Source organism: Pristiophorus japonicus, chromosome 14 (assembly GCF_044704955.1).
Source record: "Pristiophorus japonicus isolate sPriJap1 chromosome 14, sPriJap1.hap1, whole genome shotgun sequence".
Lineage (NCBI taxonomy): Eukaryota > Metazoa > Chordata > Chondrichthyes > Pristiophoridae > Pristiophorus > Pristiophorus japonicus.
Window position 1 is genome coordinate 61523930 of NC_091990.1, and position 24472 is coordinate 61548401.

The 24472-nt window shown below is 54.2% G+C and overlaps 1 long non-coding RNA gene across 1 annotated transcript in view; it reads left to right on the forward strand.

The window, feature by feature from the left end:
- The first annotated feature begins 440 nt into the window (after window positions 1-440).
- LOC139279926 (uncharacterized) overlaps window positions 441-24472 on the forward strand; it is a 102877-nt gene continuing 78845 nt past the window's right edge. The window contains exon 1 of the long non-coding RNA XR_011596552.1: window positions 441-609. This is a non-coding gene — a long non-coding RNA (uncharacterized lncRNA). The remainder of the gene's footprint in view (window positions 610-24472) is intronic.

Below are 24472 nucleotides of genomic sequence, written 5' to 3' on the forward strand. Positions count from 1 at the left end.
AGTGTCTCGGCTTCTATCCGTTTGATTGGCAACATTCCCCACAGCTTTCGGAATTGGTAGGGCCACCTCGAATCATTGCCGGATTCTTCACCCAACAACGGACACTGGACAGCACGATATGGGCTTCCTCGGCTGACCAGCGTCCTCCATATCTCAGTCCAGCGGTTAAATGTATAAACTCACCACCATTTTGAAATAGCCTTTGTTCCTTGCACACTTGATATTTATAATTTGGTAGCTCATTGCTGATATTTTTTCATCTCCTGATTTCTTTAAAACTTACCTTGATTAAAAAATAAAAAGACATAGGGGTCAAAATTCAGTTTCTACCGTCATCTGTTACCACGCACGGGAGGCGGCTAGTAGGTGGCAAAGGCCTACCTTCGACGTAAGCCCGCTCAGAAATTCATTCGGCTCTTTGGCAGAGGTGCCAAGAGATAACACTGCCCCGACTAATGCCACCCATGTGGTGACGTCATCCAGTGTGCAACTTGGCGCCTTGGTCGTGATATTTAGTATGACCGTCGGCCTTCCCGGCAGGTGTTCTTACAGCCGAGAAAAAGTGGTGGGTAAACAACGGAACTCGGGCGCAATCGGCCAGAAAGCAAGGTCAGTTTAATTCTTTATTTATTTCTTCATTTTTTTCATTAGTTGTAACAGTGGGGAAGTTTGTGTGTGTGGGTCGGGGAATTTTGTGTGTGTGGGTCGGGGAATTTTGTGTGTGTGGGTCGGGGAAGTTTGTGTGTGTGGGTCGAGGAATTATGTGTGTGTGGGTCGGGGAATTTTGTGTGTGTGTGTCGGGAAGTTTGTGTGTGGGTCGGGGAAGTGTGTGTGTGTGGGTCGTGGAAGTTTGTGTGTGTGTGGGTCGGGAAGTTTGTCTGTGTGTGTGTCGGGAAGTTTGTCTGTGTGAGGGTCAGGGAAGTGTGTGTGTGTGGGTCGGGGAAGTGTGTGTGTGTGGGTCGGGGAAGTTTGTGTTTGTGGGTAGAGGAATTATTTGTATGGGTCGGGGAAGATTGTGTGTGGGGGTCCAGGAAGTTTGTGTGTGTGTGGGTCAGGGAGGTTTGTGCGTCTGTGGGTTGGGGAATTATGTGTGTGTGTGGGTCGGGGAAGGGTGTGTGTGTGGGTCGGGGAAGGGTGTGTGTGTGCGTGTTGGTCGTGGAAGTTTGTGTGTGGGTCGGGGAAGTGTGTGTGTGTGTGTGTCGGGGAAGTGAGTGAGTGTGTGTCGGGGAAGTGAGTGAGTGTGTGTGGGTCGAGGAAGTTTGTATGTGTGTGTCGGGGAAGTTTGTGTGTGTGTGTCGGGGAAGTGAGTGAGTGTGGGTCGGGAAGTTTGTGTGTGTGTGGGTCGGGGAAGATTGTGTGTGTGTGTGTGGGTCGGGGAAGTTTGTGTGTGGATCGGGGAAGTGTGTGTGTGGGTCGGGGAAGTGTGTGTGTGTGGGTCGGGGAAGTGTGTGTGTGTGTGGGTCGGGGAAGTGTGTGTGTGGGTCGGGGAAGTGTGTGTTTGTGGGTAGGGGAATTATTTGTATGGGTCTAGGAAGTTTGTGTGTGGGGGTCCGGGAAGTTTGTGTGTGTGTGGGTCAGGGAAGTTTGTGTGTGTGTGTCGGGGAAGTGAGTGAGTGTGGGTCGGGAAGTTTGTGTGTGTGTGGGTCGGGGAAGATTGTGTGTGTGTGTGTGGGTCGGGGAATTATGTGTGTGTGTGGGTCGGGGAAGGGTGTGTGTGTGGGTCGGGGAAGGGTGTGTGTGTGGGTCGGGGAAGTTTGTGTGTGGGTAGGGGAGGTTTGTGTGTGTGGGTCGGGGAGGTTTGTGTGTGTGGGTCGGGGAAGTTTATATGTGTGTGTCGGGGAAGTGAGTGAGTGTGTGTGGGTCGGGGTAGTTTGTGTGTGGGTCGGGGAAGATTGTGTGTGGGTCGGGGAAGTTTGTGTTTGTGGGTCGTGGAAATTTGTGTGTGTGTGGGTCGGGAAGTTTGTGTGTTGGTCGGGGAAGTGTGTGTGTGTTGGTCGGGGAAGTGTATGTGTGTGGGTCGGGGAAGTTTGTGTGTGTGTGGGTCGGGAAGTTTGTGTGTGTGTGAGTCGGGAAAGTTTGTGTGTGTGTGGGTCGGGGAAGTTTGTGTTTGTGGGTAGGGGAATTATTTGTATGGGTCGGGGAAGTTTGTGTGTGGTGGTGCGGGAAGTTTGTGTGTGTGTGGGTCAGGGAAGTTTGTGTGTGTGTGGGTCGGGGAATTATGTGTGTGTGTGGGTCGGGGAAGGGTGTGTGTGTGGGTCGGGGAAGTTTGTATGTGTGTGTCGGGGAAGTGAGTGTGTGTGTGTTGGTCGGGGTAGTGTGTGTGTGCGTCAGGGAAGTTTGTGTGTGTGGGTCGTGGAAGTTTATGTGTGTGGGTCGGGGAAGTTTGTATGTGTGTGGCGGGGAAGTGTGTGAGTGTGTGTGGGTCGAGGAAGTTTGTGTATGGGTCGGGAAGTTTATATGTGTGTGTCGGGGAAGTGAGTGAGTGTGTGTGGGTCGGGGTAGTTTGTGTGTGGGTCGGGGTAGTTTGTGTGTGGGTCGGGGAAGATTGTGTGTGGGTCGGGGAAGTGTGTGTGTGGGTCGGGGAAGTATGTGTGTGGGTCGGGGAAGTTTGTGTTTGTGGGTCGTGGAAATTTGTGTGTGTGTGGGTCGGGAAGTTTGTGTGTTGGTCGGGGAAGTGTGTGTGTGTTGGTCGGGGAAGTGTATGTGTGTGGGTCGGGGAAGTTTGTGTGTGTGTGGGTCGGGAAGTTTGTGTGTGTGTGAGTCGGGAAAGTTTGTGTGTGTGTGGGTCGGGGAAGTTTGTGTTTGTGGGTAGGGGAATTATTTGTATGGGTCGGGGAAGTTTGTGTGTGGTGGTGCGGGAAGTTTGTGTGTGTGTGGGTCAGGGAAGTTTGTGTGTGTGTGGGTCGGGGAATTATGTGTGTGTGTGGGTCGGGGAAGGGTGTGTGTGTGGGTCGGGGAAGTTTGTATGTGTGTGTCGGGGAAGTGAGTGTGTGTGTGTTGGTCGGGGTAGTGTGTGTGTGCGTCAGGGAAGTTTGTGTGTGTGGGTCGTGGAAGTTTATGTGTGTGGGTCGGGGAAGTTTGTATGTGTGTGGCGGGGAAGTGTGTGAGTGTGTGTGGGTCGAGGAAGTTTGTGTATGGGTCGGGAAGTTTATATGTGTGTGTCGGGGAAGTGAGTGAGTGTGTGTGGGTCGGGGTAGTTTGTGTGTGTGCGTCAGGGAAGTTTTTGTGTGTGGGTCGGGGAAGTTTCTGTGTGTGGGTCGGGGAAGTTTCTGTGTGGGTCGGGGAAGTTTGTTTGTGTGTGGGTCAGAGAATTATGTGTGTGTGTGGGTCGGGGAAGGGTGTGTGTGTGTGTCGGGGAAGTTTGTATGTGTGTGTCGGGGAAGTGAGTGTGTGTGTGGGTCGGGGAAGTTTGTGCGTGTGGTTCCGGGAAGTTTGTATGTGTGTGTCGTGGAAGTTTGTATGTGTGTGTCGGGGAAATGAGTGAGTGTTTGTGGGTCGGGGAAGTTTGTATGTGTGTGTCGGGGAAGTGAGTGAGTGTGTGTGGGTCTGTAGTTTGTGTATGTGTGGTTCGGGGAAGTTTGTGTGTGTCTGGGTCAGGGGAGTTTATGTGTGTGGGTCGGGGAACTTTGTGTGTGGGTCGGGGAAGTTTGTGTTTGTGTGTGTCTGGGTCAGGGGAGTTTATGTGTGTGGGTTGGGGAACTTTGTGTGTGGGTCGGGTAATTGTGTGTGTGTGTGGGTCGGGGAAGTGTGTGTGTGTGGGTCGGGGAAGTGTGTGTGTGTGGCTCGGGGAAGTGTGTGTGTGTGGGTCGGGGAAGTGTGTGTTTGTGGGTCGGGGAAGTTTCTGTGTGTGTGGGTCGGGGAAGTTTGTGTGTGGGTCGGGGATGTGTGTGTGTGTGTGTGTGGGTCGGGGAAGTTTGTGTGTGGGTCGGGGAAGTTTGTGTGTGTGGGTCGGGGAAGTTTGTGTGTGGGGGTCGGGGAAGGTTGTGTGTGTGTGCGTCAGGGTTGTTTGTGTGTGTGTGGGTCAGGGAAGGGTGTGTGTGTGGGTCGGGGAAGTTTGTGTGTGTGGGTCGGGGAAGTTTGTATGTGTGGGACGGGGAAGCTTGTATGTGTGGGACGGGGAAGTTTGTATGTGTGGGACGGGGAAGTTTGTATGTGTGTGTCGGGGAAGTTTGTATGTGTGTGTCGGGGAAGTTTGTATGTGTGTGTCGGGGAAGTTTGTATGTGTGTGTCGGGGAAGTTTGTATGTGTGTGTCGGGGAAGTGAGTGAGTTTGTGTGGGTCGAGGAAATTTGTGTGTGGGTCGGGGAAGTTTGTATGTGTGTGTCCGGGAAGTGAGTGAATGTGTGTGGGTCGGGGTAGTTTGTGTGTGTGCATCAGGGAAGTTTGTGTGTGTGGGTCGGAAAAGTTTGTGTGTGTGGGTCGGGGAAGTTTGTGTGTGGGTCGGGGAAGTTTGTGTGTGTGCGTCAGGGAAGTTTGTGTGTGTGGGTTGGAAAAGTTTGTGTGTGTGGGTCGGGGATGTTTGTGTGTGGGTCGGGGAAGTGGGTGTGTGGGTCGAGGAAGTTTGTGTGTGTGGGAGGGGGAAGTGTGTGTGTGTGGGTCGGGCAAGTTTGTGTGTGTGTTTGTCGGGGAAGTTTGTGTGTGTGGGTCGGGGAAGTGAGTGTGTGTGGGAGGGGGAAGTGAGTGTGTGTGGGTCGGGAAGTTTGTGTGTGTGTGGGTCGGGAAGTTTGTGTGTGTGTGTGTCGGGAAGATTGTGTGTGTGTGTGGGTCGGGGAAGATTGTGTGTGTGTGTGGGTCGGGGAAGTTTGTGTGTGGGTCGGGGAAGTTTGTGTGTGGATCGGGGAAGTGTGTGTGTGTGGGTCGGGGAAGTGTGTGTGTGTGTGGGTCGGGGAAGTGTGTGTGTGGGTCGGGGAAGTTTGTGTTTGTGGGTAGGGGTATTATTTGTATGGGTCTAGGAAGTTTGTGTGTGGTGGTGCGGGAAGTTTGTGTGTGTGGGTCAGGGAAGTTTGTGTGTGTGTGGGTCGGGGAATTATGTGTGTGTGTGGGTCGGGGAAGGGTGTGTGTGTGGGTCGGGGAAGGGTGTGTGTGTGGGTCGGGGAAGTTTGTATGTGTGTGTCGGGGAAGCGAGCGTGTGTGGGTCGGGGAAGCGAGCGTGTGTGGGTCTGGGAAGTTTGTGTGTGTGAGTCTGGGAAGTGTGTGTGTGTGGGTCGGGGAAGTGTGTGTGTGTGGGTCGGGGAAGTGTGTGTGTGTGGGTCGGGGAAGTGTGTGTGTGTGTGTCGGGGAAGTGTGTGTGTGTGGGTCGGGGAAGTATGTGTGTGGGTCGGGGAAGTTTGTGTTTGTGGGTCGTGGAAGTTTGTGTGTGTGTGGGTCGTGAAGTTTGTCTGTGTGTGTGTCGGGAAGTTTGTGTGTCGGTCGGGGAAGTGTGTGTGTGTGGGTCGGGGAAGTGTGTGTGTGTGGGTCGGGGAAGTGTGTGTGTGTGGGTCGGGGAAGTGTGTGTGTGGGTCGGGGAAGTTTGTCTGTGTGTGGGTCGGGAAGTTTGTGTGTGTGTGGGTCGGGGAAGTTTGTGTTTGTGGGTAGGGGAATTATTTGTATGGGTCGGGGAAGTTTGTGTGTGGTGGTGCGGGAAGTTTGTGTGTGTGGGTCAGGGAAGTTTGTGTGTGTGTGGGTCGGGGAATTATGTGTGTGTGTGGGTCGGGGAAGGGTGTGTGTGTGGGTCGGGGAAGTTTGTATGTGTGTGTCGGGGTAGTGAGTGTGTGTGTGTTGGTCGGGGTAGTGTGTGTGTGCGTCAGGGAAGTTTGTGTGTGTGGGTCGGGGAAGTGTGTGTGTGGGTCGGGGTAGTTTGTGTGTGTGCGTCAGGGAAGTTTGTGTGTGTGGGTCGGAAAAGTTTGTGTGTGTGGGTCGGGGATGTTTGTGTGTGGGTCGGGGAAGTGGGTGTGTGGGTCGAGGAAGTTTGTGTGTGTGGGAGGGGGAAGTGTGTGTGTGAGGGTCGGGCAAGTTTGTGTGTGTTTGTCGGGGAAGTTTGTGTGTGTGGGTCGGGGAAGTGAGTGTGTGTGTGGGAGGGGGAAGTGAGTGTGTGTGGGTCGGGAAGTTTGTGTGTGTGTGGGTCGGGAAGTTTGTGTGTGTGTGTGTCGGGAAGATTGTGTGTGTGTGTGGGTCGGGGAAGATTGTGTGTGTGTGTGGGTCGGGGAAGTTTGTGTGTGGGTCGGGGAAGTTTGTGTGTGGATCGGGGAAGTGTGTGTGTGTGGGTCGGGGAAGTGTGTGTGTGGGTCGGGGAAGTGTGTGTGTGGGTCGGGGAAGTGTGTGTGTGTGTGTGGGTCGGGGAAGTGTGTGTGTGGGTCGGGGAAGTTTGTGTTTGTGGGTAGGGGTATTATTTGTATGGGTCTAGGAAGTTTGTGTGTGGTGGTCCGGGAAGTTTGTGTGTGTGTGGGTCAGGGAAGTTTGTGTGTGTGTGGGTCGGGGAATTATGTGTGTGTGTGGGTCGGGGAAGGGTGTGTGTGTGGGTCGGGGAAGTTTGTATGTGTGTGTCGGGGAAGCGAGCGTGTGTGTGGGTCGGGGAAGTTTGTGTGTGTGAGTCTGGGAAGTTTGTGTGTGTGGGTCGGGGAAGTTTGTGTGTGTGGGTCGGGGAAGTTTGTGTGTGTGGGTCGGGGAAGTATGTATGTGTGTGGGTCGGGGAAGTTTGTGTTTGTGGGTCGTGGAAGTTTGTGTGTGTGTGGGTCGTGAAGTTTGTCTGTGTGTGTGTCGGGAAGTTTGTGTGTTGGTCGGGGAAGTGTGTGTGTGTTGGTCGGGGAAGTGTGTGTTTGTCGGTCGGGGAAGTGTGTGTGTGTGGGTCGGGGAAGTGTGTGTGTGTGGGTCGGGGAAGTGTGTGTGTGTGGGTCGGGGAAGTGTGTGTGTGGGTCGGGGAAGTTTGTCTGTGTGTGGGTCGGGAAGTTTGTGTGTGTGTGGGTCGGGGAAGTTTGTGTTTGTGGGTAGGGGAATTATTTGTATGGGTCGGGGAAGTTTGTGTGTGGTGGTGCGGGAAGTTTGTGTGTGTGGGTCAGGGAAGTTTGTGTGTGTGTGGGTCGGGGAATTATGTGTGTGTGTGGTTCGGGGAAGGGTGTGTGTGTGGGTCGGGGAAGTTTGTATGTGTGTGTCGGGGTAGTGAGTGTGTGTGTGTTGGTCGGGGTAGTGTGTGTGTGCGTCAGGGAAGTTTGTGTGTGTGGGTCGTGGAAGTTTATGTGTGTGGGTCGTGGAAGTTTATGTGTGTGGGTCGGGGAAGTTTGTATGTGTGTGGCGGGGAAGTGTGTGAGTGTGTGTGGGTCAGGGAAGTTTATATGTGTGGGTCGGGGAAGTTTGTATGTGTGTGTCGGGGAAGTGAGTGTGTGTGTGGGTCGGGGAAGTGAGTGTGTGTGTGGGTCGGGGAAGTGAGTGAGTGTATGTGGGTCGGGGAAGTTTGTATGTGTGTGTCGGGGAAGTGAGTGAGTGTGTGTGGGTCGGGGAAGTTTGTGTGTGTCTGGGTCAGGGGAGTTTGTGTGTGTGGGTCTGGGAACTTTGTGTGTGGGTCGGGGAAGTTTGTGTGTGTGTGGGTCGGGGAAGTTTGTGTGTGTCTGGGTCAGGGGAGTTTATGTGTGTGGGTTGGGGAACTTTGTGTGTGGGTTGGGGAACTTTGTGTGTGGGTCGGGTAATTGTGTGTGTGTGTAGGTCGGGAAGTTTGTGTGTGTGTGTGTCGGGAAGTTTGTGTGTGTGTGGGTCGGGGAAGATTGTGTGTGTGTGTGGGTCGGGGAAGTTTGTGTGTGTGGGAGGGGGAAGTGAGTGTGTGTGGGTCGGGAAGATTGTGTGTGTGTGGGTCGGGAAGTTTGTCTGTGTGTGTGTCGGGAAGTTTGTGTGTGTGTGGGTCGGGGAAGATTGTGTGTGTGTGTGGGTCGGGGAAGTTTGTGTGTGGATCGGGGAAGTGTGTGTGTGTGGGTCGGGGAAGTTTGTGTTTGTGGGTAGGGCAATTATTTGTATGGGTCTCGGAAGTTTGTGTGTGGGGGTCCGGGAAGTTTGTGTGTGTATGGGTCAGGGAAGTTTGTGTGTGTGTGGGTCGGGGAATTATGTGTGTGTGTGGGTCGGGGAAGTTTGTGTGTGTGAGTCTGGGAAGTTTGTGTGTGTGGGTCGGGGAAGTTTGTGTGTGTGGGTCGGGGAAGTTTGTGTGTGTGGGTCGGGGAAGTTTGTATGTGTGTGTCGGGGAAGTTTGTATGTGTGTGTCGGGGAAGTTAGTGAGTGTGTGTGGGTCGGGGTAGTTTGTGTGTGGGTCGGGGAAGATTGTGTGTGGGTCGGGGAAGTGTGTGTGTGTGGGTCGGGGAAGTAAGTGTGTGGGTCGGGGAAGTTTGTGTTTGTGGGTCGTGGAAGTTTGTGTGTGTGTGTGTCGGGAAGTTTGTGTGTGTGTGTGTCGGGAAGTTTGTGTGTGTGTGGGTCGGGAAAGTTTGTGTGTGTGTGGGTTGGGGAAGTGTGTGTGTGGATCGGGGAAGTGTGTGTGTGGGTCGGGGAAGTTTGTGCGTGTGGTTCCGGGAAGTTTGTATGTGTGTGTCAGGGAAGTTTGTATGTGGGTGTCGGGGAAGTTTGTATGTGGGTGTCGGGGAAGTGAGTGAGTGTATGTGGGTCGGGGAAGTTTGTATGTGTGTGTCGGGGAAGTGAGTGAGTGTGTGTGGGTCTGTAGTTTGTGTGTGTGTGGGTCGGGGAAGTTTGTGTGTGTCTGGGTCAGGGGAGTTTATGTGTGTGGGTCTGGGAACTTTGTGTGTGGGTCGGGTAATTGTGTGTGTGTGTGGATCGGGGAAGTGTGTGTGTGGGTAGGGGAAGTTTGTGTTTGTGGGTAGGGGAATTATTTGTATGGGTCGGGGAAGTTTGTGTGTGGTGGTGCGGGAAGTTTGTGTGTGTGTGGGTCGTGGAAGTTTATGTGTGTGGGTCGGGGAAGTTTGTATGTGTGTGGCGGGGGAGTGTGTGTGGGTCGGGGAAGTTTGTATGTGTGTGTCGGGGAAGTTTGTATGTGTGTGTCGGGGAAGTGAGTGAGTGTGTGTGGGTCTGTAGTTTGTGTGTGTGTGGGTCGGGGAAGTTTGTGTGTGTCTGGGTCAGGGGAGTTTATGTGTGTGGGTTGGGGAACTTTGTGTGTGGGTCGGGTAATTGTGTGTGTGTGTGGGTCAGGGAAGTTTCTGTGTGTGTGGGTCGGGGATGTGTGTGTGTGTGGGTCGGGGATGTGTGTGTGTGTGGGTCGGGGAAGTTTGTGTGTGTGGGAGGGGGAAGTGAGTGTGTGTGGGTCGGGAAGATTGTGTGTGTGTGGGTCGGGAAGATTGTGTGTGTGTAGGTCGGGAAGTTTGTGTGTGTGTGTGTCGGGAAGTTTGTGTGTGTGTGGGTCGGGGAAGATTGTGTGTGTGTGTGGGTCGGGGAAGTTTGTGTGTGTGGGAGGGGGAAGTGAGTGTGTGTGGGTCGGGAAGATTGTGTGTGTGTGGGTCGGGAAGATTGTGTGTGTGTAGGTCGGGAAGTTTGTCTGTGTGTGTGTCGGGAAGTTTGTGTGTGTGTGGGTCGGGGAAGATTGTGTGTGTGTGTGGGTCGGGGAAGTTTGTGTGTGGATCGGGGAAGTGTGTGTGTGTGGGTCGGGGAAGTTTGTGTTTGTGGGTAGGGGAATTATTTGTATGGGTCTCGGAAGTTTGTGTGTGGGGGTCCGGGAAGTTTGTGTGTGTGTGGGTCAGGGAAGTTTGTGTGTGTGTGGGTCGGGGAATTATGTGTGTGTGTGGGTCGGGGAAGGGTGTGTGTGTGGGTCGGGGAAGGGTGTGTGTGTGGGTCGGGGAAGTTTGTGTGTGTGGGTCGGGGAAGTTTGTGTGTGTGGGTCGGGGAAGTTTGTGTGTGTGGGTCGGGGAAGTTTGTATGTGTGTCGGGAAGTTTGTGTGTGTGTGGGTCGGGAAAGTTTGTGTGTGTGTGGATCGGGGAAGTGTGTGTGTGGGTCGGGGAAGTTTGTGCGTGTGGTTCCGGGAAGTTTGTATGTGTGTGTCAGGGAAGTTTGTATGTGGGTGTCGGGGAAGTTTGTATGTGGGTGTCGGGGAAGTGAGTGAGTGTATGTGGGTCGGGGAAGTTTGTATGTGTGTGTCGGGGAAGTGAGTGAGTGTGTGTGGGTCTGTAGTTTGTGTGTGTGTGGGTCGGGGAAGTTTGTGTGTGTCTGGGTCAGGGGAGTTTATGTGTGTGGGTCTGGGAACTTTGTGTGTGGGTCGGGTAATTGTGTGTGTGTGTGGATCGGGGAAGTGTCTGTGTGGGTCGGGGAAGTGTGTGTGTGTGGGTCGGGGAAGTGTGTGTGTGTGGGTCGGGGAAGTTTGTATGTGTGTGTCGGGGAAGCGAGCGTGTGTGGGTCGGGGAAGTTTGTGTGTGTGAGTCTGGGAAGTTTGTGTGTGGGTAGGGGAAGTTTGTGTGTGTGGGTCGGGGAAGTTTGTGTGTGTGGGTCGGGGAAGTTTGTATGTGTGTGTCGGGGAAGTTTGTATGTGTGTGTCGGGGAAGTGAGTAAGTGTGTGTGGGTCGGGGAAGTGTGTGTGTGTGGGTCGGGGAAGTATGTGTGTGGGTCGGGGAAGTTTGTGTTTGTGGGTCGTGGAAGTTTGTGTGTGTGTGGGTCGTGAAGTTTGTGTGTGTGTCGGTCGGGGAAGTGTGTGTGTGTCGGTCGGGGAAGTGTGTGTGTGTGGGTTGGGGAAGTGTGTGTGTGGGTCGGGGAAGTTTGTGTGTGGGTCGGGAAGTTTGTGTGTGTGTGGGTCGGGGAAGTTTGTGTTTGTGGGTAGGGGAATTATTTGTATGGGTCGGGGAAGTTTGTGTGTGGTGGTGCGGGAAGTTTGTGTGTGTGTGGGTCGGGGAATTATGTGTGTGTGTGGGTCGGGGAAGGGTGTGTGTGTGGGTCGGGGAAGTTTGTATCTGTGTGTCGGGGTAGTGAGTGAGTGTGTGTGTGTTGATCGGGGTAGTGTGTGTGTGCGTCAGGGAAGTTTGTGTGTGTGGGTCGTGGAAGTTTATGTGTGTGGGTCGGGGAAGTTTGTATGTGTGTGGCGGGGAAGTGTGTGAGTGTGTGTGGGTCGGGGAAGTTTGTATGTGTGGGTCGGGGAAGTTTGTATGTGTGTGTCGGGGAAGTGAGTGTGTGTGTGGGTCGGGGAAGTTTGTGCGTGTGGTTCCGGGAAGTTTGTATGTGTGTGTCAGGGAAGTTTGTATATGTGTGTCGGGGAAGTTTGTATGTGTGTGTCGGGGAAGTGAGTGAGTGTGTGTGGGTCTGTAGTTTGTGTGTGTGTGGGTCGGGGAAGTTTGTGTGTGTCTGGGTCAGGGGAGTTTATGTGTGTGGGTTGGGGAACTTTGTGTGTGGGTCGGGTAATTGTGTGTGTGTGTGGGTCGGGGAAGTTTCTGTGTGTGTGGGTCGGGGAAGTTTGTGTGTGGGTCGGGGATGTGTGTGTGTGTGGGTCGGGGAAGTTTGTGTGTGTGGGAGGGGGAAGTGAGTGTGTGTGGGTCGGGATGATTGTGTGTGTGTAGGTCGGGAAGTTTGTGTGTGTGTGTGTCGGGAAGTTTGTGTGTGTGTGTGGGTCGGGGAAGATTGTGTGTGTGTGTGGGTCGGGGAAGTTTGTGTGTGTGTGGGAGGGGGAAGTGAGTGTGTGTGGGTCGGGAAGATTGTGTGTGTGTAGGTCGGGAAGTTTGTCTGTGTGTGTGTCGGGAAGTTTGTGTGTGTGTGGGTCGGGGAAGATTGTGTGTGTGTGTGGGTCGGGGAAGTTTGTGTGTGGATCGGGGAAGTGTGTGTGTGTGGGTCGGGGAAGTTTGTGTTTGTGGGTAGGGGAATTATTTGTATGGGTCTCGGAAGTTTGTGTGTGGGGGTCCGGGAAGTTTGTGTGTGTGTGGGTCAGGGAAGTTTGTGTGTGTGTGGGTCGGGGAATTATGTGTGTGTGTGGGTCGGGGAAGGGTGTGTGTGTGGGTCGGGGAAGGGTGTGTGTGTGAGTCTGGGAAGTTTGTGTGTGTGGGTCGGGGAAGTTTGTGTGTGTGGGTCGGGGAAGTGAGTGTGTGTGGGTCGGGAAGATTGTGTGTGTGTAGGTCGGGAAGTTTGTCTGTGTGTGTGTCGGGAAGTTTGTGTGTGTGTGGGTCGGGGAAGATTGTGTGTGTGTGTGGGTCGGGGAAGTTTGTGTGTGGATCGGGGAAGTGTGTGTGTGTGGGTCGGGGAAGTTTGTGTTTGTGGGTAGGGGAATTATTTGTATGGGTCTCGGAAGTTTGTGTGTGGGGGTCCGGGAAGTTTGTGTGTGTGGGTCAGGGAAGTTTGTGTGTGTGTGGGTCGGGGAATTATGTGTGTGTGTGGGTCGGGGAAGTTTGTGTGTGGATCGGGGAAGTGTGTGTGTGTGGGTCGGGGAAGTTTGTGTTTGTGGGTAGGGGAATTATTTGTATGGGTCTCGGAAGTTTGTGTGTGGGGGTCCGGGAAGTTTGTGTGTGTGTGGGTCAGGGAAGTTTGTGTGTGTGTGGGTCGGGGAATTATGTGTGTGTGTGGGTCGGGGAAGTTTGTGTGTGTGGGTCGGGGAAGTTTGTATGTGTGTGTCGGGGAAGTTTGTATGTGTGTGTCGGGGAAGTTTGTATGTGTGTGTCGGGGAAGTTAGTGAGTGTGTGTGGGTCGGGGTAGTTTGTGTGTGGGTCGGGGAAGATTGTGTGTGGGTCGGGGAAGTGTGTGTGTGTGGGTCGGGGAAGTAAGTGTGTGGGTCGGGGAAGTTTGTGTTTGTGGGTCGTGGAAGTTTGTGTGTGTGTGGGTCGGGAAGTTTGTTTGTGTGTTGGTTGGGGAAGTGTGTGTGTGGGTCGGGGAAGTTTGTGTGTGTGTGGGTCTGGAAGTTTGTGTGTGTGTGTGTCGGGAAGTTTGTGTGTGTGTGGGTCGGGAAAGTTTGTGTGTGTGTGGGTTGGGGAAGTGTGTGTGTGGATCGGGGAAGTGTGTGTGTGGGTCGGGGAAGTTTGTGCGCGTGGTTCCGGGAAGTTTGTATGTGTGTGTCAGGGAAGTTTGTATGTGTGTGTCGGGGAAGTTTGTATGTGGGTGTCGGGGAAGTGAGTGAGTGTATGTGGGTCGGGGAAGTTTGTATGTGTGTGTCGGGGAAGTGAGTGAGTGTGTGTGGGTCTGTAGTTTGTGTGTGTGTGGGTCGGGGAAGTTTGTGTGTGTCTGGGTCAGGGGAGTTTATGTGTGTGGGTCTGGGAACTTTGTGTGTGGGTCGGGTAATTGTGTGTGTGTGTGGGTCGGGGAAGTTTCTGTGTGTGTGGGTCGGGGAAGTTTGTGTGTGGGTCGGGGATGTGTGTGTGTGTGGGTCGGGGAAGTTTGTGTGTGTGGGAGGGGGAAGTGAGTGTGTGTGGGTCGGGAAGATTGTGTGTGTGTAGGTCGGGAAGTTTGTGTGTGTGTGTGTCGGGAAGTTTGTGTGTGTGTGTGGGTCGGGGAAGATTGTGTGTGTGTGTGGGTCGGGGAAGTTTGTGTGTGTGTGGGAGGGGGAAGTGAGTGTGTGTGGGTCGGGAAGATTGTGTGTGTGTAGGTCGGGAAGTTTGTCTGTGTGTGTGTCGGGAAGTTTGTGTGTGTGTGGGTCGGGGAAGATTGTGTGTGTGTGTGGGTCGGGGAAGTTTGTGTGTGGATCGGGGAAGTGTGTGTGTGTGGGTCGGGGAAGTTTGTGTTTGTGGGTAGGGGAATTATTTGTATGGGTCTCGGAAGTTTGTGTGTGGGGGTCCGGGAAGTTTGTGTGTGTGTGGGTCAGGGAAGTTTGTGTGTGTGTGGGTCGGGGAATTATGTGTGTGTGTGGGTCGGGGAAGGGTGTGTGTGTGGGTCGGGGAAGGGTGTGTGTGTGGGTCGGGGAAGTTTGTGTGTGTGGATCGGGGAAGTTTGTGTGTGTGAGTCTGGGAAGTTTGTGTGTGTGGGTCGGGGAAGTTTGTGTGTGTGGGTCGGGGAAGTGAGTGTGTGTGGGTCGGGAAGATTCTGTGTGTGTAGGTCGGGAAGTTTGTCTGTGTGTGTGTCGGGAAGTTTGTGTGTGTGTGGGTCGGGGAAGATTGTGTGTGTGTGTGGGTCGGGGAAGTTTGTGTGTGGATCGGGGAAGTGTGTGTGTGTGGGTCGGGGAAGTTTGTGTTTGTGGGTAGGGGAATTATTTGTATGGGTCTCGGAAGTTTGTGTGTGGGGGTCCGGGAAGTTTGTGTGTGTGTGGGTCAGGGAAGTTTGTGTGTGTGTGGGTCGGGGAATTATGTGTGTGTGTGGGTCGGGGAAGGGTGTGTGTGTGGGTCGGGGAAGTTTGTGTGTGGATCGGGGAAGTGTGTGTGTGTGGGTCGGGGAAGTTTGTGTTTGTGGGTAGGGGAATTATTTGTATGGGTCTCGGAAGTTTGTGTGTGGGGGTCCGGGAAGTTTGTGTGTGTGTGGGTCAGGGAAGTTTGTGTGTGTGTGGGTCGGGGAATTATGTGTGTGTGTGGGTCGGGGAAGTTTGTGTGTGTGGGTCGGGGAAGTTTGTATGTGTGTGTCGGGGAAGTTTGTATGTGTGTGTCGGGGAAGTTTGTATGTGTGTGTCGGGGAAGTTAGTGAGTGTGTGTGGGTCGGGGTAGTTTGTGTGTGGGTCGGGGAAGTGTGTGTGTGTGGGTCGGGGAAGTGTGTGTGTGTGGGTCGGGGAAGTTTGTGTTTGTGGGTCGTGGAAGTTTGTGTGTGTGTGGGTCGGGAAGTTTGTTTGTGTGTTGGTTGGGGAAGTGTGTGTGTGGGTCGGGGAAGTTTGTGTGTGTGTGGGTCGGGAAGTTTGTGTGTGTGTGTGTCGGGAAGTTTGTGTGTGTGTGGGTCGGGAAAGTTTGTGTGTGTGTGGGTTGGGGAAGTGTGTGTGTGGATCGGGGAAGTGTGTGTGTGGGTCGGGGAAGTTTGTGCGTGTGGTTCCGGGAAGTTTGTATGTGTGTGTCAGGGAAGTTTGTATGTGTGTGTCGGGGAAGTTTGTATGTGGGTGTCGGGGAAGTGAGTGAGTGTATGTGGGTCGGGGAAGTTTGTATGTGTGTGTCGGGGAAGTGAGTGAGTGTGTGTGGGTCTGTAGTTTGTGTGTGTGTGGGTCGGGGAAGTTTGTGTGTGTCTGGGTCAGGGGAGTTTATGTGTGTGGGTCTGGGAACTTTGTGTGTGGGTCGGGTAATTGTGTGTGTGTGTGGGTCGGGGAAGTTTCTGTGTGTGTGGGTCAGGGAAGTTTGTGTGTGGGTCGGGGATGTGTGTGTGTGTGGGTCGGGGAAGTTTGTGTGTGTGGGAGGGGGAAGTGAGTGTGTGTGGGTCGGGAAGATTGTGTGTGTGTAGGTCGGGAAGTTTGTCTGTGTGTGTGTCGGGAAGTTTGTGTGTGTGTGGGTCGGGGAAGATTGTGTGTGTGTGTGGGTCGGGGAAGTTTGTGTGTGGATCGGGGAAGTGTGTGTGTGTGGGTCGGGGAAGTGTGTGTGTGTGTGTGGTCGGGGAAGTGTGTGTGTGGGTCGGGGAAGTTTGTGTTTGTGGGTAGGGGAATTATTTGTATGGGTCTCGGAAGTTTGTGTGTGGGGGTCCGGGAATTATGTGTGTGTGTGGGTCGGGGAAGGGTGTGTGTGTGGGTCGGGGAAGGGTGTGTGTGTGGGTCGGGGAAGCGAGTGTGTGTGTGTCGGGGAAGCGAGTGTGTGTGGGTCGGGGAAGTTTGTGTGTGTGAGTCTGGGAAGTTTGTGTGTGTGGGTCGGGGAAGTTTGTGTGTGGGTCGGGGAAGTGTGTGTGTGTGGGTCGGGGAAGTGTGTGTGTGTGGGTCGGGGAAGTTTGTATATGTGTGTCGGGGAAGCGAGTGAGTGTGTGTGGGTCGAGGTAGTTTGTGTGTGTGTGGGTCGGGAAGTTTGTCTGTGTGTGGGTCGGGGAAGTGTGTGTGTGGGTCGGGGAAGTGTGTGTGTGGGTCGGGGAAGTGTGTGTGTGTGGGTCGGGGAAGTAAGTGTGTGGGTCGGGGAAGTTTGTGTTTGTGGGTCGTGGAAGTTTGTGTGTGTGTGGGTCGGGAAGTTTGTCTGTGTGTGGGTCGGGGAAGTGTGTGTGTGGGTCGGGGAAGTGTGTGTGTGGGTCGGGGAAGTGTGTGTGTGGGTCGGGGAAGTTTGTGTGTGTGTGGGTCGGGAAGTTTGTGTGTGTGTGTCGGGAAGTTTGTGTGTGTGTGGGTCGGGAAAGTTTGTGTGTGTGTGGGTTGGGGAAGTTTGTGTGTGGATCGGGGAAGTGTGTGTGTGGGTAGGGGAAGTTTGTGTTTGTGGGTAGGGGAATTATTTGTATGGGTCGGGGAAGTTTGTGTGTGTTGGTGCGGGAAGTTTGTGTGTGTGGATCAGGGAGGTTTTTGTGTGTGTGGGTCGGGGAATTATGTGTGTGTGTGGGTCGGGGAACGGTGTATGTGTGGGTCGTGGAAGTTTGTATGTGTGTGTCGGGGAAGTGAGTGTGTGTGTGTGTTGGTCGGGGTAGTGTGTGTGTGCGTCAGGGAAGTTTGTGTGTGTGGGTCGTGGAAGTTTATGTGTGTGGGTCGGGGAAGTTTGTTTGTGTGTGGGTCAGAGAATTATGTGTGTGTGTGGGTCGGGGAAGGGTGTGTGTGTGGGTCGGGGAAGTTTGTATGTGTGGGTCCGGGAAGTTTGTATGTGTGTGTCGGGGAAGTGAGTGTGTGTGTGTGTCGGGGAAGTGAGTGTGTGTGTGGGTCGGGGAAGTTTGTGCGTGTGGTTCCGGGAAGTTTGCATGTGTGTGTCGTGGAAGTTCGTATGTGTGTGTCGGGGAAGTGAGTGAGTGTATGTGGGTCGGGGAAGTTTGTATGTGTGTGTGGGTCGGGTAATTCTGTGTGTGTGTGGGTCGGGGAAGTTTGTGTGGGTCGGGGAAGTTTGAGTGTGTGGGTCGGGGAAGTTTGTGTGTGTGGGTCGGGGAAGTTTGTATGTGTGTGTCGGGGAAGTTTGTATGTGTGTGTCGGGGAAGTTTGTATGTGTGTGTCGGGGAAGTGAGTGAGTGTGTGTGGGTCGAGAAAGTTGGTGTGTGTGGGTCGGGGAAGTTTGTATGTGTGTCTGGGTCGGGGGAGTTTATGTGTGTTGGTCGGGGAACTTTGTGTGTGGGTCGGGTAAGTGTGTGTGTGTGCGTCAGGGAAGTTGTGTGTGTGGGTCGGGGAAGTTTGTGTGTGTCTGGGTCGGGGGAGTTTATGTGTGTTGGTCGGGGAACTTTGTGTGTGGGTCGGGTAAGTGTGTGTGTGTGTGTGTCGGGAAGTTTGTGTGTGGGTCGGGGAAGTGTGTGTGTGTGGGTCGGAGAAGTGTGTGTGTGTGGGTCGGGGAAGTATGTGTGTGTGTCGGGAAAGTTTGTGTTTGTGGGTCGTGGAAGTTTGTTTGTGTGGGTCGTGGAAGTTTGTGTGTGTGGGAGGGGGAAGTGAGTGTGTGTGTGGGTCGGGAAGTTTGTATGTGTGTGTCAGGGAAGTTTGTGTGTGTGTGTGTGTCGGGAAGTTTGTGTGTGTGTGGGTCGGGGAAGATTGTGTGTGTGTGGGTCGGGGAAGTGTTTGTGTGGGTCGGGGAAGTGTGTGTGTGTGTGGGTCGGGGAAGTTTGTGTGTGTGTGTGGGTCTGGGAAGTGGGTGTGTGGGTCGGGGAAGTTTGTGTGTGTGGGAGGGGGAAGTGTGTGTGTGTGTGTGGGTCGGGCAAGTTTGTGTGTGTGTGTGTCGGGAAGTTTGTATGTGGGTCGGGGAAGTTTGTATGTGTGTGTCGGGGAAGTGAGTGAGTGTGTGTGGGTCTGTAGTTTGTGTGCGTGTGGGTCGGGGAAGTTTGTGTGTGTCTGGGTCAGGGGAGTTTGTGTGTGTGGGTCGGGGAACTTTGTGTGTGGGTCGGGGAAGTTTGTGTGTGTGCGGGTCGGGGAAGTTTGTGTGTGTCTGGGTCAGGGGAGTTTATGTGTGTGGGTTGGGGAACTTTGTGTGTGGGTCGGGTAATTGTGTGTGTGTGTGGGTCGGGTAATTGTGTGTGTGTGTGGGTCGGGGAAGTTTGTGTGTGTGGGTCGGGGAAGTTTGTGTGTGTGGGTCGGGGAAGTTTGTATGTGTGGGTCAGGGAAGTTTGTATGTGTGTGTCGGGGAAGTTTGTATGTGTGTGTCGGGGAAGTGAGTGAGTGTGTGTGGGTCGAGAAAGTTGGTGTGTGTGGTTCGGGGAAGTTTGTATGTGTGTGTCGGGGAAGTGAGTGAGTGTGGGTCGGGGTAGTTTGTGTGTGTGCGTCAGGGAAGTTTGTGTGTGTGTGGGTCGGGGAAGTTTGTGTGTGTGTGGGTCGGGGAAGTTTGTGTGTGTCTGGGTCGGAGGAGTTTATGTGTGTTGGTCGGGGAACTTTGTGTGTGGGTCGGGTAAGTGTGTGTGTGTGTGGGTCTGGGAAGTGGGTGTGTGGGTCGGGGATGTTTGTGTGTGTGGGAGGGGGAAGTGTGTGTGTGTGGGTCGGGCAAGTTTGTGTGTGTGTGTGTCGGGAAGTTTGTGTGTGGGTCGGGGAAGTGTGTGTGTGTGGGTCGGAGAAGTGTGTGTGTGTGGGTCGGGGAAGTATGTGTGTGTGTCGGGAAAGTTTGTGTTTGTGGGTCGTGGAAGTTTGTGTGTGTGGGTCGGGGAAGTTTGTGTGTGTGGGAGGGGGAAGTGAGTGTGTGTGTGGGTCGGGAAGTTTGTATGTGTGTGTCAGGGAAGTTTGTGTGTGTGTCGGGAAGTTTGTGTGTGGGTCGGGCAAGTTTGTGTGTGTGGGTCGGGGAAGTGTGTGTGTGTGGGTCGGGGAAGTGTGTGTGTGTGTGTGGGTCGGGGAAGTGTGTGTGTGTGGGTCGGGGAAGTGTGTGTGTGGGTCGGGGAAGTGTGTGTGTGTGGGTCGGGGAAGTGTGTGTGTGTGGGTCGGGGTGTGTGTGTGTGTGTCGGGGTGTGTGTGTGTGGGTCGGGGAAGTGTGTGTGTGTGGGTCAGGGAAGTATGTGTGTGGGTCGGGAAAGTTTTTTTTGTGGGTCGTGGAAGTTTGTTTGTGTGGGTCGGGGAAGTTTGTGTGTGTGGGAGGGGGAAGTGAGTGTGTGTGTGGGTCGGGAAGTTTGTATGTGTGTGTCAGGGAAGTTTGTCTGTGTGTGTGTGTCGGGAAGTTTGTATGTGGGTCGGGGAAGTTTGTATGTGTGTGTCGGGGAAGTGAGTGAGTGTGTGTGGGTCTGGGAAGTGGGTGTGTGGGTCGGGGAAGTTTGTGTGTGTGGGAGGGGGAAGTGTGTGTGTGTGGGTCGGGCAAGTTTGTGTGTATGTGTGTCGGGAAGTGTGTGTGTGTGGGTCGGGGAAGTGTGTGTGTGTGGGTCGGAGAAGTGTGTGTGTGTGGGTCGGGGAAGTATGTGTGTGTGTCGGGAAAGTTTGTGTTTGTGGGTCGTGGAAGTTTGTGTGTGTGGGTCGGGGAAGTTTGTGTGTGTGGGAGGGGGAAGTGAGTGTGTGTGTGGGTCGGGAAGTTTGTATGTGTGTGTCAGGGAAGTTTGTCTGTGTGTGTGTCGGGAAGTTTGTGTGTGGGTCGGGCAAGTGTGTGTGTGTGGGTCGGGGAAGTGTGTGTGTGTGGGTCGGGGAAGTGTGTGTGTGTGTGTGGGTCGGGGAAGTGTGTGTGTGTGTGTGTGGGTCGGGGGAAGTGTGTGTGTGTGTGTCGGGCAAGTTTGTGTGTGTGTGTGGGTCGGGGAAGTGTGTGTGTGTGGGTCGTGGAAGTGTGTGTGTGTGTGGGTCGTGGAAGTGTGTGTGTGTGTGGGTCGTGGAAGTGTGTGTGTGTGTGGGTCGGGGAAGTGTGTGTGTGTGGGTCGGGGAAGTGTGTGTGTGTGGGTCGGGGAAGTGTGTGTGTGTGGGTCGTGGAAGTGTGTGTGTGTGTGGGTCGTGGAAGTGTGTGTGTGTGTGGGTCGTGGAAGTGTGTGTGTGTGTGGGTCGTGGAAGTGTGTGTGTGTGTGGGTCGGGGAAGTGTGTGTGTGTGGGTCGGGGAAGTGTGTGTGTGTGGGTCGGGGAAGTGTGTGTGTGTGGGTCGGGGAAGTGTGTGTGTGTGGGTCGGGGAAGTGTGTGTGTGTGGGTCGGGGAAGTGTGTGTGTGTGGGTCGGGGAAGTGTGTGTGTGGGAGGGGGAAGTGAGTGTGTGTGTGGGTCGGGAAGTTTGTATGTGTGTGTCAGGGAAGTTTGTGTGCGTGGGCCGGGGAAGTTTGAGTGTGGGTCGGAGAAGTGTGTGTGGGTCGGAGGAGTTTGTGTGTGTGGGTCTGGGAAGTTTGTGTGTGGGTCGGGGACGTTTGTGTGTGTGGATCAGAGAAGTTTGTGTGTGGGATGGGGAAGTTTGTGTTTGTGGGTCGGGGAAGTATGTGTGTGTGGGTCGGGAAATGTGTGTGTGTGTGGGTCGGGGAAGTGTGTGTGTGGGCGTCCGGGAAGATTGCCTGTGTGGGTCGGGGAAGATTGCGTGTATGGGTCGGGGAGGTTTGTGTGTGGGTCGGGGAAGTGTGTGTGTGTGTGTGTGTGTGGGTCGGGGAAGTGTGTGTGTGTCTGTATGTGGGTCGGGGAAATGTGTGTGTGCGTCAGGGAAGTTTGTGTATGGGTCGGGTAAGTGTGTGTGTGTGGGTCGGAGAAGTGTGTGTGTGGGTCGGGAAAGTTAGTACGTGTGGGTCGGGGAAGTTTGTTAGTGTGTGTCGGGGAAGTGAGTGTGTGTGTGTTGGTCGGGGACGTTTGTGTGTGTGGGTCGGGGAAGTTTGGGTGTGTGAGTCTGGGAAGTTTGTGTGTGTGGGTCAGGGAAGTTTATGTGTGTGTCGGGGAAATTTGTATGTGTTTTGTCGGGGAAGTGAGTGAGTGTGTGTGGATCGTAGTCGTTTGTGTGTGTGGGTCGGGGAAGTTTGTGTGTGTGGGTCAGGGAAGTTTATGTGTGCGTCAGGGAAGTTTGTCTGTGTGGGTCGGGGAAGTTTGTGTGTGTGGGTCGGGGAAGTTTGTGTGTGTGTGCGTCAGGGAAGTTTGTATGTGTGGGTCGGGGAATTATGTGTGTGTGTGGGTCGGGGAAGGGTGTGTGTGGGTCGGGGAAGTTTGTATGTGTGGGTCGGGGAAGTTTGTGTGTGTGGGTCGTGGAAGTTTGTATGTGTGTGTCGGGGAAGTTTGTATGTGTGTGTCGGGGAAGTGAGTGAGTGTGGGCCGGGGTAGTTTGTGTGTGTGCGTCAGGGAAGTATGTGTGTGTGGGTCGGGGAACTTTGTGTGTGGGTCGGGGAAGTTTGTGTGTGTCTGGGTCGGGGGAGTTTATGTGTGTTGGTCGGGGAACTTTGTGTGTGGGTCGGGTAAGTGTGTGTGTGTGTTGGTCTGGGAAGTGGGAGTGTGGGTCGGGGAAGTTTGTGTGTGTGGAAGGGGGAAGTGTGTGTGTATGGGTCGGGCAAGTTTGTGTGTGTGTGTGTAGGGAAGTGTGTATGTCGGTCGGGGAAGTGTGTGTGTGGGTCGGGAAAGTTTGTGTGTGTGGGAGGGTGAAGTTTGTGTGTGTGTGGGTCGGGAAGTTTGTCTGTGTGTGTGTCGGGAAGTTTGTGTGTGTGTGGATCAGGGAAGTGTGTGTGTGTGTGGGTCGGGGAAGTGTGTGTGTGTGGGTCGGTAAGTGTGTGTGTGGGTCGCGGAAGTGTGTGTGTGGGTCGGGGAAGTGTGTGTGTGGGTCTGGGAAGTTTGTGTGTGGGGGTCCGGGAAGTTTGTGTGTGTGTGGGTCGGGGAAGTTTGTATGTGTGGGTCGGGGAAGTGAGTGAGTGTGGGTCGGGGTAGTTTGTGTGTGTGCGTCAGGGAAGTTTGTGTGTGTGGGTCGGGGAAGTTTGTGTGTGGGTCGGGGAAGTTTGTGTGTGGGTCGGGGAAGTTTGTGTGTGTGGGTCGGGGAAGTTTGTGTGTGGGTCAGGGAAGTGTGTGTGTGTGGGTCGGGTATGTTTGTGTTTTTGGGTAGGGGAATTATTTGTATGGGTCTGGGAAGTTTGTGTGTGGGGGTCCGGGAAGTTTGTGTGTGTGTGGGTCAGGGAATTATGTGTGTGTGTGGGTCGGGGAATTATGTGTGTGTGTGGGTCGGGGAAGGGTGTGTGTGTGTGCGTCGGGTAAGGATGTGTGTGTGTTTCGGGGTAGTTTGTATGTATGTGTCGGGGAAGCGAGTGTGTGTGGATCGGGGAAGTTTGTGTGTGTGAGTCTGGGAAGTTTGTGTGTGGGTCGGGGAAGGGTGTGTGTGTGGGTCGGGGAAGTTTGTATGTGTGTGTCGGGGAAGCGAGTGTGTGTGGGTCTGGGAAGTTTGAGTGTGTGGGTCGGGGAAGTTTGTGTGTGTGGGTCGGGGAAGTTTGTGTGTGTTGGTCGGGGAAGTTTATATGTGTGGGTCGGGGAAGTTTGTATGTGTGTGTCAGGGAAGTGAGTGTGTGTGTGGGTCGGGGAAGATTGTGTGTGTGTGGGTCGGGGAAGATTGTGTGTGTGTGGGTCGGGGAAGTTTGTGTGTGTGGGTCGGGGAAGTTTTTTTGTGGGTTGTGGAAATTTGTGTGTGGGTCGGGAAGTTTGTGTGTGTGGGAGGGGGAAGTGCGTGTGTGTGTTGGTCGGGAAGTTTGTGTGTGTGTGGGTCGGGAAGTTTGTCTGTGTGTGTGTCGGGAAGTTTGTGTGTATGGGTCAGGGAAGATTGTGTGTGGATCGGGGAAGTGTGTGTGTGTGTGTCAGGGAAGTGTGTGTGGGTCGGAGAAGTGTGTGTGTGTGGGTCGGGGAAGTATGTGTGTGTGTCGGGAAAGTTTGTGTTTGTGGGTCGTGGAAGTTTGTTTGTGTGGGTCGGGGAAGTTTGTGTGTGTGGGAGGGGGAAGTGAGTGTGTGTGTGGGTCGGGAAGTTTGTATGTGTGTGTCAGGGAAGTTTGTGTGTGTGTGTGTCGGGAAGTTTGTGTGGGTCGGGGAAGATTGTGTGTGTGTGGGTCGGGGAAGATTGTGTGTGTGTGGGTCGGGGAAGTGTTTGTGTGGGTCGGGGAAGTTTGTGTGTGTGTGGGTCGGGGAAGTTTGTGTGTGTGGGAGGGGGAAGTGTGTGTGTGTGTGTGTGGGTCGGGCAAGTTTGTGTGTGTGTGTGTCGGGAAGTTTGTATGTGGGTCGGGGAAGTTTGTATGTGTGTGTCGGGGAAGTGAGTGAGTGTGTGTGGGTCGGGGAAGTTTGTGTGTGTGCGGGTCGGGGAAGTTTGTGTGTGTCTGGGTCAGGGGAGTTTATGTGTGTGGGTTGGGGAACTTTGTGTGTGGGTCGGGTAATTGTGTGTGTGTGTGGGTCGGGGAAGTTTGTGTGTGTGGGTCGGGGAAGTTTGTGCGTGTGGGTCGGGGAAGTTTGTGTGTGTGGGTCAGGGAAGTTTGTATGTGTGTGTCGGGGAAGTTTGTATGTGTGTGTCGGGGAAGTGAGTGAGTGTGTGTGGGTCGAGAAAGTTGATGTGTGTGGTTCGGGGAAGTTTGTATGTGTGTGTCGGGGAAGTGAGTGAGTGTGGGTCGGGGTAGTTTGTGTGTGTGCGTCAGGGAAGTTGGGTGTGTGGGTCGTGGAAGTTTGTGTGTGGGTCGGGGAAGTTTGTGTGTGTGTGGGTCGGGGAAGTTTGTGTGTGTCTGGGTCGGAGGAGTTTATGTGTGTTGGTCGGGGAACTTTGTGTGTGGGTCGGGTAAGTGTGTGTGTGTGTGTGTGGGTCTGGGAAGTGGGTGTGTGGGTCGGGGAAGTTTGTGTGTGTGGGAGGGGGAAGTGTGTGTGTGTGGGTCGGGCAAGTTTGTGTGTATGTGTGTCGGGAAGTGTGTGTGTGTGGGTCGGGGAAGTGTGTGTGTGTGGGTCGGAGAAGTGTGTGTGTGTGGGTCGGGGAAGTATGTGTGTGTGTCGGGAAAGTTTGTGTTTGTGGGTCGTGGAAGTTTGTGTGTGTGGGTCGGGGAAGTTTGTGTGTGTGGGAGGGGGAAGTGAGTGTGTGTGTGGGTCGGGAAGTTTGTATGTGTGTGTCAGGGAAGTTTGTCTGTGTGTGTGTCGGGAAGTTTGTGTGTGGGTCGGGCAAGTGTGTGTGTGTGGGTCGGGGAAGTGTGTGTGTGTGGGTCGGGGAAGTGTGTGTGTGTGTGTGGGTCGGGGAAGTGTGTGTGTGTGTGTGGGTCGGGGGAAGTGTGTGTGTGTGTGTCGGGCAAGTTTGTGTGTGTGTGTGGGTCGGGGAAGTGTGTGTGTGTGGGTCGTGGAAGTGTGTGTGTGTGTGGGTCGTGGAAGTGTGTGTGTGTGTGGGTCGTGGAAGTGTGTGTGTGTGGGTCGGGGAAGTGTGTGTGTGTGGGTCGGGGAAGTGTGTGTGTGTGGGTCGGGGAAGTGTGTGTGTGTGGGTCGGGGAAGTGTGTGTGTGGGAGGGGGAAGTGAGTGTGTGTGTGGGTCGGGAAGTTTGTATGTGTGTGTCAGGGAAGTTTGTGTGCGTGGGCCGGGGAAGTTTGAGTGTGGGTCGGAGAAGTGTGTGTGGGTCGGAGGAGTTTGTGTGTGTGGGTCTGGGAAGTTTGTGTGTGGGTCGGGGACGTTTGTGTGTGTGGATCAGAGAAGTTTGTGTGTGGGATGGGGAAGTTTGTGTTTGTGGGTCGGGG